Source organism: Pelophylax lessonae (genome assembly GCF_965119305.1).
Source record: "Pelophylax lessonae genome assembly, chromosome: 1".
NCBI classification, from domain to species: Eukaryota; Metazoa; Chordata; class Amphibia; order Anura; family Ranidae; genus Pelophylax; species Pelophylax lessonae.
Window position 1 is genome coordinate 269,744,009 of NC_138768.1, and position 12,610 is coordinate 269,756,618.

Below are 12,610 nucleotides of genomic sequence, written 5' to 3' on the forward strand. Positions count from 1 at the left end.
CCCATGACCACCAGGGATGCCCACCATGGCCACCAGGGATGGCAAACAGCCTGCCAGTAGTGCCCTCCTATCAGTGCTGCCCACCAATGCCATATATCAGTGCTGCCCACCAGTGCCCGTTATTGCCATCCACCAGTTCTGCCCACCAGTGCCCATTATTGCCCACCAGTGCTGCCTATCAGTGCCCATCAGTGCCGATCAGTGCCACCTATCAGTGCCCACCAGTGCCCATCAGTGCCGCCGATCAGTGCCCATCAGTGCTGCCTATCAGTGCCCATCAGCGCTGCCTATCAGTGCCCACCAATGCTACATATCAGTGCTATCTATCTTTTTTTTTTTTCAAACTTTTCTGTCTTTTTTTATTTGTGCACCAAAAAAGAAAAAAACTGACAGTGATCAAATACCACCAAAAGAAAGCTCTATTTGTGGGGAAAAAATGACACAAATTTGGTTTAGGTACAATGTTGCATGACCGCGCAATTGTCATTCAAAATGCAACAGTGCTAAAAGATGAAAATTGGTCTGGGAAGGAAGGGGGTTTAAGTGCCCAGTATTGAGGTAGTTAAACAGTGTCTTTAGTATACACAGTCTCTCAGCAATTCTGTATACTTAGATCAGTGTTTTCCTCTGTAGGTAAAAAAAAAAGACCCCTTAATCTCCAGTGCCGATGAACCAAGTCTTATCCATGGGTGTCCGCAGAACTTTTTTCGGGGGGGGGGGGGGGTGGCATCATTTTGAGTTCACCCATGCTCCACCCCTTTTTGTCAATGCTATGAAGGGGTGGGGCTCAGTCATATTTATTTTCGAGTATTTATTTTTAAAGGGGAAATGACAGAATTTATTTTTAAAGCATTTGTTAACCATAAAAATAAATAAATATTGATCCTGTTCCCTTAAAGCATGTTATACAGCACAGTGCTTGTGCTGTGTAATTTATCCCCTTCTGTCAAATAAAAAAATCCTGGCTGATCCTGTCTGGCTATGTCCTCCCTGCTGTAAACTGACGACTGTATACCATGACTGCTGAGCCCTGACACTGTGGTCAGTCTACATGCCTCCATCATCTGCAGCTCTCCTGTCCTCCTCTATGCTCTCTCCCCCCTCCCTCCCTGTCTGCTCCTGTGTCAGTGCCCACCTCCTCCCTTCCTGCTGCTGCAGTTTCATTTAAAGTTTCATATCCTGTCTTCAGTCTGTTTACTAATCCTGTGTGCCCCTGTGTCTGTGTTTTATGAAAATAGACATTCTTTACCAGTTTTCAGAGAGTCGATCGCTGCTCACTTGACTCCCCGCCTTTCTCCTCCTACCCTCTTGACTGACGTTAGCAGAGAATCCTAAGCCCTGCCTCCTGCATGCAGTGGTCAGACGGGACGAGGAGAGAGCTGACGGGTCACATTAGCGGCAATCGGCGCTCTAAAAACTGGTAAAGAACGGCTTATTTTTTTGAAACACATACACATGCACAGACACGGGGCATGGGCACACAGGGTTATTAAACAGACCAAACAGGATGGTATAAAGTGGCTTAACAACCACTTTAGTTGGGAAGGGGAAGTTGAGATTCCCCCCGCGGACACCTATGGTCTTATCTTCACCAACAGTGAACTACAGAACACCTTCTCCAGACTTCTTCATGCTCTTAAGTGCTTGCAGCCAAATTGTGCACTCACCAGAATTAGATAAACTTTTAAAGCTTTAAAGCCGAAGCAAACCCATTGATTTAACAGTTTCAAAAAATAGTTACATTTCCGCCACGTGCTAGGAATGTAACTGCTACATTGGTTGTGCTCTCAACCGTCAAACCATCCAATGACTGGTGTTATACCTGATCATATGTGCAGCATCCTGGCAGTTAAAGATTAAACAGATGCCAAGATGACTGGAAATGACATGAGGGTTTATTTCCACTTTAAATTAACTAGTAGGTCTGTGACTGTACTCACTGTCACTGGGAGTGAAAGACAAATACTTAATAGACACTGAGAAAATGGTTTGGATAACTTCAAATGGGAGAGTAATATTTATCAACAATATCTCTCAAGAAATATGAAGATTAAATCCCACTTTACACTGTGAGACCTATAGCCTGTTGCCATGAAGCCTGTGACTCCTAAATAATCAAAGCAATGCTCAGATGTGTATTCCATGTCCTTCAATATAAGAGGCAGACAGACTGTCACTGGCAGGCTCTCCCTATTGTCTGTCTATTGAGGCGGGATGTGGATTGTGTTAAGTCTGTCTGTTTCATTGTTAGATGTTAATGACCTTACATTGTTTCTGTCCAGATGGCTAGATAATTAGTTCAGGTTAATTATATTTCTGTATACAATTTCATCTGCATATAATAATGTAATCAGGCAACCCCTGATTAGGAGGGGTGGGGGTCCATGCTGTATATAAATTCTGTGTGACTGTTCAATAAACAGAGATTCCAGTACAAGCTAAGTTGTCGGCTAGCTTTGTATGGGGCGGCTGGGAAAATCTGGTATCTATGTTCCAGACAGGGAGGAAGCCGTATACTGACCAGAGTTGTATAAAGTACTTGAGTAAAAGTACAAGTGCTCGATCAAAAAGTGACTTGAGTAGAAGTGGAAGTGCTCTATCAAAAAGTGACTTGAGTAGAAGTACTAAAGTATTCAACATTTTTTGTACTTAAGTATTGCAAGTAGTTTTTTTTTAAATTTTGCTACTCAAGTACTGAAAGTAAAAGTACAAGTAGTTTTGAAAAAAAAAAATTGCTACTCAAGTACTGAAAGTAAAAGTACAAGTACTGTGTTATGTAGTTTTAAAAAAAAAGAAGTCAAAAGTTTGAACATCATATTGTTTTTTATTATTTCAAATGCAGCTTTTATTTATACATACAGTAGCATTTATTTCCGTATGCGCTGATAATACACATGTTTTGAGCTTCATGAAACCTGCCGTCTACTGTTCTGGCAGTGGTAATTTTTATAATAGTAACGAGTAACTATGCAGAACAAAAAAAAAATATCGGAGTAGAAGTATTGAAATCATCGAAAAAATGTAGTGAAGTAAAAGTGGAAGTAGGAGAAAAAAATTCTACTCTAGGAAAGTACAGATACCGCCTTTCGGTACTTAAGTACAGTAGTGAAGTAGTTCTACTTAGTTACTATACATTTCTGATAGTGACAGAAGTCCACAAGTACAGTGTGGTTGAGGTTCCGTTACAAGGTCGACAATAGCTTTATTCCTTGCTGTCCTTTCAGACAGCCTTCCAGATCACCTTCTTTTAGGACTCTCTCAGATGGCTCCACTACTCCTACAATGCTGTTTGTCTTGCTGGTGCTTGGGCTTCAGAACCTTTTTGAGTCACAGAACTGGCACAAGCACAGAGATCAGAAATTCTGAAATGTTTCTGTCTTTCATTTTCCAGATGCTGGTTTAAGGTCTGTACCTGAAAAGGATTTGTATTCTTGTCCATCAAATCTTGAGATTATACAGCTCTGCCAGCACAGCCCTTTCTGGTGAGCTTCACCCTTTCAAATTCTCCTCTGTATGGTACTATGCTGTGATGGTAGAGAAATAAGCATGACAATGTAATGGGAATGATTTACAGTACACCTACCTTGAGAGAATTAATGTCTAGAGTTCTGTAACTGCAATGGAGACAAATCAAGTCCCCTGCCCTGTCAGATATGACTGTGCTGGCAGAGCTGTGTAATTTCAAGACTGAATGGATGAGCACGTGAAAACACAGAATATATTGCTTACAATTAGCACATCACTTTTTTCTTTCATAAACGAATGATTGTCTGGAAACAGTATACCTTTATGAATATGTTGTTACTCAAAGGAAAAATGTCCTGGCATAAGTATACTATGTATGTGCTACAATTGCTAATCTGCTTTTGAAGATGCTGGTTGCTTGCTTTTGGGCTAATTCTCAAATTCTGTAAGTCACTGACCAAGATTCATTATTGTTAATAATCAGACTTTGTCAGTTAAGTTTTTTTCCCATCACCATTTCTGATTTTATTTGAATTTAGAGCCAGAATGTCTAACAAGCATGCTAAGTGTGTTCTTGTAGGCACCAGAGTCAAAGAGGCAGCTTTACCCTAGACAGGCATGTTATGTAATACAAAATGGGTCCCACATGTATGCTTACAGGCTCTTGTGGAGAAAACCTGCATGGAATTTATATGTATTTCAACATGCTGAATTTCCCACTGAATGTCTCTACTGCTCATAGAGGATAAAAGGAAAATAGAGGAGTTTGGAGTGAACTATTAATTTGTGGATTTATAGTAAATGAATCATGCTAAGAGTCAGAGTTCATCTACAGCTAGAGGATTAGTATTGCCCAGGACTGGCACACAAGGCAGTTTTGTCATGGCAGGTAGATAAACTTTATTAATGGTTTTGCTGAGTCACATTGATGAAGGAAAATCAAGTTGGTTACTGATTACAATTGCTGCTTTATTTTGAGTACCTTTCCTCCAGTTACATCACATACAATAGAATATCTATAAAATATTTACAGCAATAAATATACAGGGAAACATCTTCCAACAAAGGTATATCACCTCAAAATATTCTCCCCGAATTATGTTTTAGTAGGATTGCATTTTGTGTCATTGCCTTTGTAGTAGAAATTATGTTTATTCCAAATATGGTGTTTAAATGACTGAATCAACTTCACTTGTGCATACTATATGTACCATTTACCATAGATACATACATACATACATACATACATACAAGTTGCATATCTAAATGTTACAGCACTAAGTCCTTTCTCACACAGAAGCTAAGGGCTCTCCTATAGGCAAGTCCCTGAGCAATTTTTTTAATGCTCTGGATCAAGGCAACCGTTTTCTAATCATACAAGCACGTTGATATATATATATATATATATATATATATATATATATATTATATTGTCAAAAGTATTGGGACACCTTTCTTTACACGCACATAAACTTTAACCTCCCTGGCGGTATGATTCTTTCGGATTTTAGGTGTTGAAAGCAGTACCATTATTTTGCATGTAATTCTGAATGAGCAGCCCAAACCAACTATTTACATATTATTTTTTTTTACTGTGCGTTCTTCTTTATAACATCTTGGGTATGATAAAGTTTGAAACACAAAATCATAAATTATAATATAATAAAAAACTATAAATTAAGTTAAAGTATGAATGTTTGTATACATATATATATATATATATATATATATACTGTATATTTACATATATATATATATATATATACGTATATATATATATACGTATATATACATATATATATATATATATATATATATACGTATATATATATATATATATATATATACACACATATATATATATATATACGTATATATATATATATATTTACATGTATATACGTTTATATATATATATATATATATACACACATATATATATATATATATATATATATATATATATATATATATATATACATAAAAATACATAAAAAGTACAGTAAAACTGCAGGGCACTGGGGGGCAATCTAATGTGAATTTATTTTATTTTGAATTGTATCAGTGTGTTTGGTGTGTTTTACATTTGAATTTGCCGCCGGTTCCATCCCCCTGCGAACGTCACGTCGCAGGAGATGGAAGCCGGGGCATGGAGAGGATCGGGAGGAAGATCCGCCGCTAGACACCGCCAGGGTACATCGCTGGATCCTGGTGACAAGGTAAGTAACCCTGCTTTCAGGATCCAGCGATGCTTCTGGAGGTACCCCGAGTGTGGCTCGGGGTTACCGCTTTTGGCTCTGAAATTTAACCCCGAGCCACGCTCGGGAATACCGCTAAGAAGGTTAATGGCATCCCAGTCCTAGTCTGTAGGGTTTAATATTGAGCTTGCCCACCCTTTGCAGCTATAACGGCTTCCACTCTTCTGGGAAGGCTGTCCACAAGGTTTAGGAGTGTGTCTATGGGAATGTTTGAGCATTCTTCCAGATGCACATTTGTGAGGTCAGGCACTGATGTTGGACGAAAAGGCCTGACTCGCAGTCTCCACTCTAGTTCATCCCAAAGGTGTTCTATTTAGTTGAGGTTTGGACAGTCAAGTTCCTCCACTCCAAACTCGCTCATCAATGTCTTTATGGACCATACTTTGTGCACTGGTCCAAATCATTTGGTAGAGGGGGGATTATGATGCAGGGTTGTTTTTCAGGGGTTGGGCTTGGCCCCTTAGTTCCAGTGAAGGGAACTCTTAAAGTGTTTGTTACCCAAAAAAAAAAAAAAAAAAAAAAAACACCAGATCCTGTTCCCTTAAAGCATTAATAACAGCACAGTGCTTGTGCTGTGTCATTTGGCCCCTTCTATCACCTAAAAAACCTGGCTAATCCTGTCTGGCTATACACTCCCCCCCCCCTGTAAACTGACTATGGTTTATCATGGCTACTGAGCCCTGATACCCTGGTCAGTTTACAAGCCTCCCTCATCCGCAGCCTTGCTCTGTCCTTCTCTGTCCTCTACCCTCCCTGCCTGTCTGCTGCTATTATAACTACAATAAATAAAAACATCCCCCCTGTAACATAATGTTATGTGCCTCTGTGTCTGTTATATAAAAAATATGGTTTTCTGCTTGTGCACTTATCCAAATCATTTAGTGGGGGATTATGGTGTGGGGTTGTTTTTCAGCGAATGGGCTTGGTCTCTTTGTTCCAGTGAAGAGAACTCTGAAGGCGTCAGCATACCAAGACATTTTGGACAATTTCATGCTCCCAACTTTGTGGGAACAGTTTGGGGATGGCCCCTTCCTGTTCCAACATAACTGTGCACCAGTGCACAAAGCAAGGTCCATAAAGACATGGATGATCGAGTTTGTGGTGGAGGAACTTGACTGGCCTTCTTCCCATACTGAATCCTGGAGCCATCTCTTCCCAGGGTAAGATACCAAAAAAGCCCTTACTGGATCCAACCAATCTTAACAACATACGCCCCATTTCCTTGCTCCCCTTTTTATCAAAACTCCTTGAACGTCTGGTCTACAACCAACTAAGCGACCACCTTGCCGAGAATAGCCTTCTTGATCCCCTTCAGTCTGGATTTCGTCCTCAACACTCCACAGAAACCGTTCCCTCCCCTTAAACTAACAAACAATCTACTAATGGCCAAAACCAATGGACACTATTCTGTACTCCTACTCCTGGACCTTTCTGCTGCCTTTGATATGGTTGACCACCCCCTCTTTCTCAAAAAACTCCACGCCTTTGGTCCTTGTCACTATACTCTTTGCTGGTTCTCTTCCTACTTATCCAACTGCACCTTTATCGTTACTTACATTTCTACTTCCTCCTTTCCTCTTCCTTTCTCTGTTCAATCTACACCTCCTTTCTGGGTCAGCTGATAGCCTCCCATGGCTTCCAATACCATCTCTACGCTGACGACACCCAAATCTATCTCTCTGCCCCCCAGCTCACTCCCTCAGTTTCCTCATGTATCAGTAATTTACTAGCAGATACATCAATCTGGATGTCACACCACTTCCTCAAACTCAATCTATCCAAAACTGAACTTATAATTTTTCCTCCACTATGTGCCCCTTCCTCTGCTCTCTTTGTCAAAATGAAGGGCACAACTATCAGCCAATCCCTGCATGCCAAAGTCCTAGGTGTAGTCCGGGACTCTGAACTCTCCTTCAAGCCCCACATCCAATCACTGTCCAAATCTTGCCTCCTCAACCTCCGCAACATCTCCAAAATGCGCCCCTTTCTAACCAATGACACAACAAAGCTCTTTCACTCCTTGGTTATCTCTCGCCTCGACTACTGCAACTCCTTTCTCATTGACTTACCTCTACATTGGCTATCCCCCTTCAATCCATCATAAATGCTGCTGCCAGACTCATCCATCTTACCAATCGCTCAGTGTCTGCTACTTCTCCCTGCCAATCCCTCCACTGGCTTCCGCTCACCCAACAAAATACATTTAAAATATTAACAACAACTTGCAAAGCCATCAACAACTCCGTCCCAAGCTACATCACAAGCCTAGTCTCAAAATACCAACCTAATCGTACTCTTCATCCTCTCAAGACATCCTGCTCACTAGCTCCTCCGTCACTTCCTCCCATGCTCACCTCCAGGACTTTTCCAGAGTCTCTCCAAGCCTATGGAACTCCTTACCCCAATCTGTCCAATTATCTCCTACTTGTAACGCTCCTGCGTTTTATGTATGATGTGGATTTACAGCTGCAGAAATATTCCACTTCAGTAGTCATGTAGAGAAACGCTGAGACACCAATCCCAACTCCCAAAGACTCATCATGTGTGGATGATCTCAATTCAGCAAGTAAATACACACACTCAATAAGATGTTCCTAGAGTGACTTATGTATATAGTAACACAGTGATGATAGGCTGAAGAGACAGGTTGGGTAGAGATGGTAGATGACAGACACTTGAAAGGAAATGTTCTTGAAAGTAAGATAGTAGCAGATGGAATGCAGATAGGTTAGCAATCATGTATGGTAGCAGATGATAGAGTAGCAGGTGAACATACAGGAGAGACCAACCCAGTGCAAGAGCAGATGGTAGTAGGCTCAAGAGCTAGCAATCTTAGATAATGCAGATGTAATAATAGTCCTTAGTATGCAGAGCTAGATAGTGTAAGCTTTAGTATGAAGGTTATAGAGGTTTCCCCTGTGGGGTACTTATCACTAGTAGCACTGTAGCAGAGGAGAGGTTCGGCAAGAGCGGATGATCCGGTAGCGGGATACAGGGATCAGCGCAGCGTGGTTCCGACAGCGAGGTATGCTTGCAAGCATGAGAGCTTCAAGACAGGTTAGCATCAAGGCACAAAGCAGGTTGAACGAACACATGTGAGTGAGAGCTGGTGATTTAAATAGCTGTTCAGTCCGGCGCTCAGTGATGACAGCATCAGTCTTAAAGGTGTATGCGCACCTTACCAAAAGAGAATGGTGGGGCGCATACACTTAGGAAAAGAGTAATTAGGGTACCCAAAGGTACCAGAACATTACACTACTCTATTAGCTTTTAAACTATCCCTGAAAACCCTCCTCTTCAGAGAAGCCTATCCTAGCCACTTCTAACAACTGTATTTTTCATTTTCTCTATCAGCTCATCCCCCAAAGTTATATATAAATATATAAGATAATCAATGTTATTTCCCTAACCTGATAGTGCTCATAAAATTATGGCCGATCGGTGTGTATATTGGTCCTTCTTCTTCTTCTTTCTCAAGTTCAACGTCACTCTTCCCTCAATACCATCAGAAGCAGATCTGACCACTGAAAGCTATATAATCTCACCACCAAATTTTTACAGGGGGTGGATCCAGACCAGAGCCATTGGTAGTGGGTGAACAAGATGGGAACCACTTTTTGGACTGTCCCATGATCCCTGAAGATAAAAAGAATGAACTGATCATTGGGTGTGCCATGTCTCAAAGTAGCCAGTTTTGCAATACAGGTGCTCTATCTTTAGTGTGTTCTCTTAGGGTGATGGAAACATCACTAACAAACACACCAGACTATCAGCATTCATAAAATGAATATGGTCTTGGTAACAACATAGTTTTAACCATCTGTCTCTAATGCAACAAAATAGGTTTACCAATAATTTAATTTATGTCATCATACAATGGGGTTAAATATATCAGCGATTCAAAAATATATTTTTTGATATTTTATCATCCATTGCTTCTGCTTCTCTAATGCTAACGGTTTTGGTCACTTCCTCTGACATTACCAGTCATGCAGTGCTCTGCAGCAGATCACAGAAATTTAGACTAACAAATTAAAACTGTGAATTTGTAAAGCCCCGGATCCTGTGAAATGTGATTTTGAATAATAAGTCTTGTTTTAGAGGCTCACTCCAAGAACAAATAGAAAGCACAGCGAATAGGAATTGCAAAGTCTTTGTCCTTTTCTACCTCCTTGTCATCCCTTCCTAGTTACTGCTCTTTGGGAAAAGTATATTAGGAGCACTGTTATTAGACCAATCTGGTCCATGCATTGTGTGCTTCCCTGCTATTTTATGAATACAACTACCTTATGCAGTTGCCAGCCATTGTGGCAATTAATTCCTTTGTGAATTATTATTGAAAAACACTACATGGGTCATGGGGAGTATCAAAAATAATCCACCTTGGTTGTCAAATTTGGTATAAAAAAGGGGTGGAAGTCTGTATGCTCTTCACACCGGTGAGAGTCTCTGGGATCACTTGGGTGCTGAAACACTGGAAGCTCTAGTGGAGTATATGGGACATGCTAGAAGATTGGAAGCTCACACTGGAGCTCACAGATGAACACAGCTGCATGCTATGTGGAAAGGCAGAAATCACAGGGGTATGTGAGGACCTTTAGGAAGCGAGATGCAAACTCTGGAGATACAGGGGAGTTAGCAGCTAGCATATGGATGCATTGCTTAAACTGATTCACTTGAGATCTGTTTTTCTGTGGCGCCAGCAGTCTCTAATTTACTGAATGCTAATGGCCTTGCACAAAGGGGAAGACCTGGTGCTGGAACAGAACAAAGGTGAGTGTGACATATCCCCCCCCCACCAGTTTTACTGGGCATCCCCACTCACTGAGGTCAAGGTTTCAACAGGAAGCAAAGATGTTGCCAGAAGAGAGACTACATCTGAAGGAGGAACACAGGCAGGGCCAGCACTAGACTATTTTGCACTCTAGGCAAGACAAGCTGCTTGCACCCCCCTGAGGTATCGTGCAAGCCGTGCTGTGTGCAATATCACTTCCTCCCAGCTCCCCAATCAGTCTCCACACAAAGCTAATGTTGGCAAGGAGATGAGAAAGCATCACTGCACGGGTTGCATTTTCAGCCTTTACTTTTTGTGGAGGGGTGGCTGGATACCTCTTATTCACAGATTAGCTGAAGTGTGCAGAAGACGGCTTTGATTCCAGCTAATATCATCCAATCCTAAAGCAGTATGTGGAATGCCGGTGCAGTGTGTGGGGAAAACGGCAGCCATTAGAAATTTTGGGGCCCCCTACACCACTTTAGGCCTGGGTCCCCAGGCTTGACCCCCTTACATCAGAGCTTACCCCATACATCAGGGACCGCAGCGCCCCCCCCTCCTTTCATCAGTGTCCCCAGAGTCATCTTCTCTTTACATCAGGGTCCCATGGGCCCCTCTTCTTAAATCAGGGTCCACAGAGTTCCCCCCTTACATCAGGGTCCCCAGAGTTCTTCCTCCTTAAACCAGGGTCCCAAGAGTTCACCCTTATATCAGACCCCACTTTCATCAGGGTCTCCAAAGTTTCCCCTTACATTAGGATCCCAAAGTCACCCCCCTTACATCAGGGTCCCCAGATCCCTTTTTACTGTAGTAATGGTGTTATTTGGATGAGCTGTATTGGATTTCTGCCAGACATATCGTTTGGTGTTGATGAGGCAAAAAAATTTATTTTAGTTTCATCTGACCATAACGCCTTTTCCATGTGGCCTCAGAATCTTCAAGTGCATTTAAGGTGGTCTGATGAGACAAAAATTGTATTATTTGGTCTCAAAACCAAACGATAGGACTGTCGGAAATAAATACAGCTCACCATCCAAATAACACCATTCCTACAGTAAAGCATGGAGGTGGTGAAATCCTGTTATGGGGTTGTTTCTCTGCAGCAGGGACTGGAGCACTTGTCAGGATAGAAAGAAAATGGATGGGGGAAAATACAATCCAATTCTTGACGAAAATCTGCTGCCCTCTGCCAGAAAGTTGTCAATGGGAAGAAGGTTTACCTTTCAACATGACAATAACCCAAAGCACACAGCAAAACTTACCACATAGTGGTTGAAGGATAGGAAGGTTGAATGTCCTTGAAAATCTGTGGAATGACTTGAAGAGTGCAGTCCACAAACAGTCACCAACAAATTTAACTGAACTTGAACAGTTCTGCAAAGAAGAGTGGGCAAATATTGCAAAGTCTAGAAGTCTAGAAGGCTGTAATTAAAGCAAAATGTGGTCCAACATAATACTGATATAAGGGGGTGGTCTTTTTTTATAACTCAGTGATTCTTTTTTTTAATTTTTTGATTTTTTTCTGACAGGTTGGTGTTATATCTTTCACTTGGATTTTATAAGTTGCACTAGTAAATACAGCTGTCTTCATTTCGGGCTGCAAAACAACACAATGTGATTGTTTTATAGCGGGGTGATTCTTTTCTATACCCACTGTATATGACCGCTCCAAGGAAAAACCTGGAGCTGGAACTAGGCACAGGTTAGTGTGACAGTATTTTTATTCTATAACATACTGATCTTATGAATATATCATGAACTGTAGACATATTTTTTCTTGAAAGTCTACCCAAGACCTAGGAGTTATTTCAACGGTACTTCCAGATTAAAAAGGTTGGGAAAAGGCTGTCTTAGCACAAATAGACAGCGCTTTACCCCTTCTAGTAAAAAATAAAGTTGCCTCCCATTTAAGCATAGTGGATTTGCGTTTCTTCATCACTGTACTTACTCTGCAGACTTTCAGGTTCACTGATCTTGTGACGTTGTCTATGTAAGCGCCGTTAATATTTTGTCATACACCAAGCCTCTCTCTGTATCTCCACCCTCAGTGTGGTCATTAGCTGCATAAATATTTGTCTTTAGAGTGTCTTCAACACTGTGATTTATAGTTTTC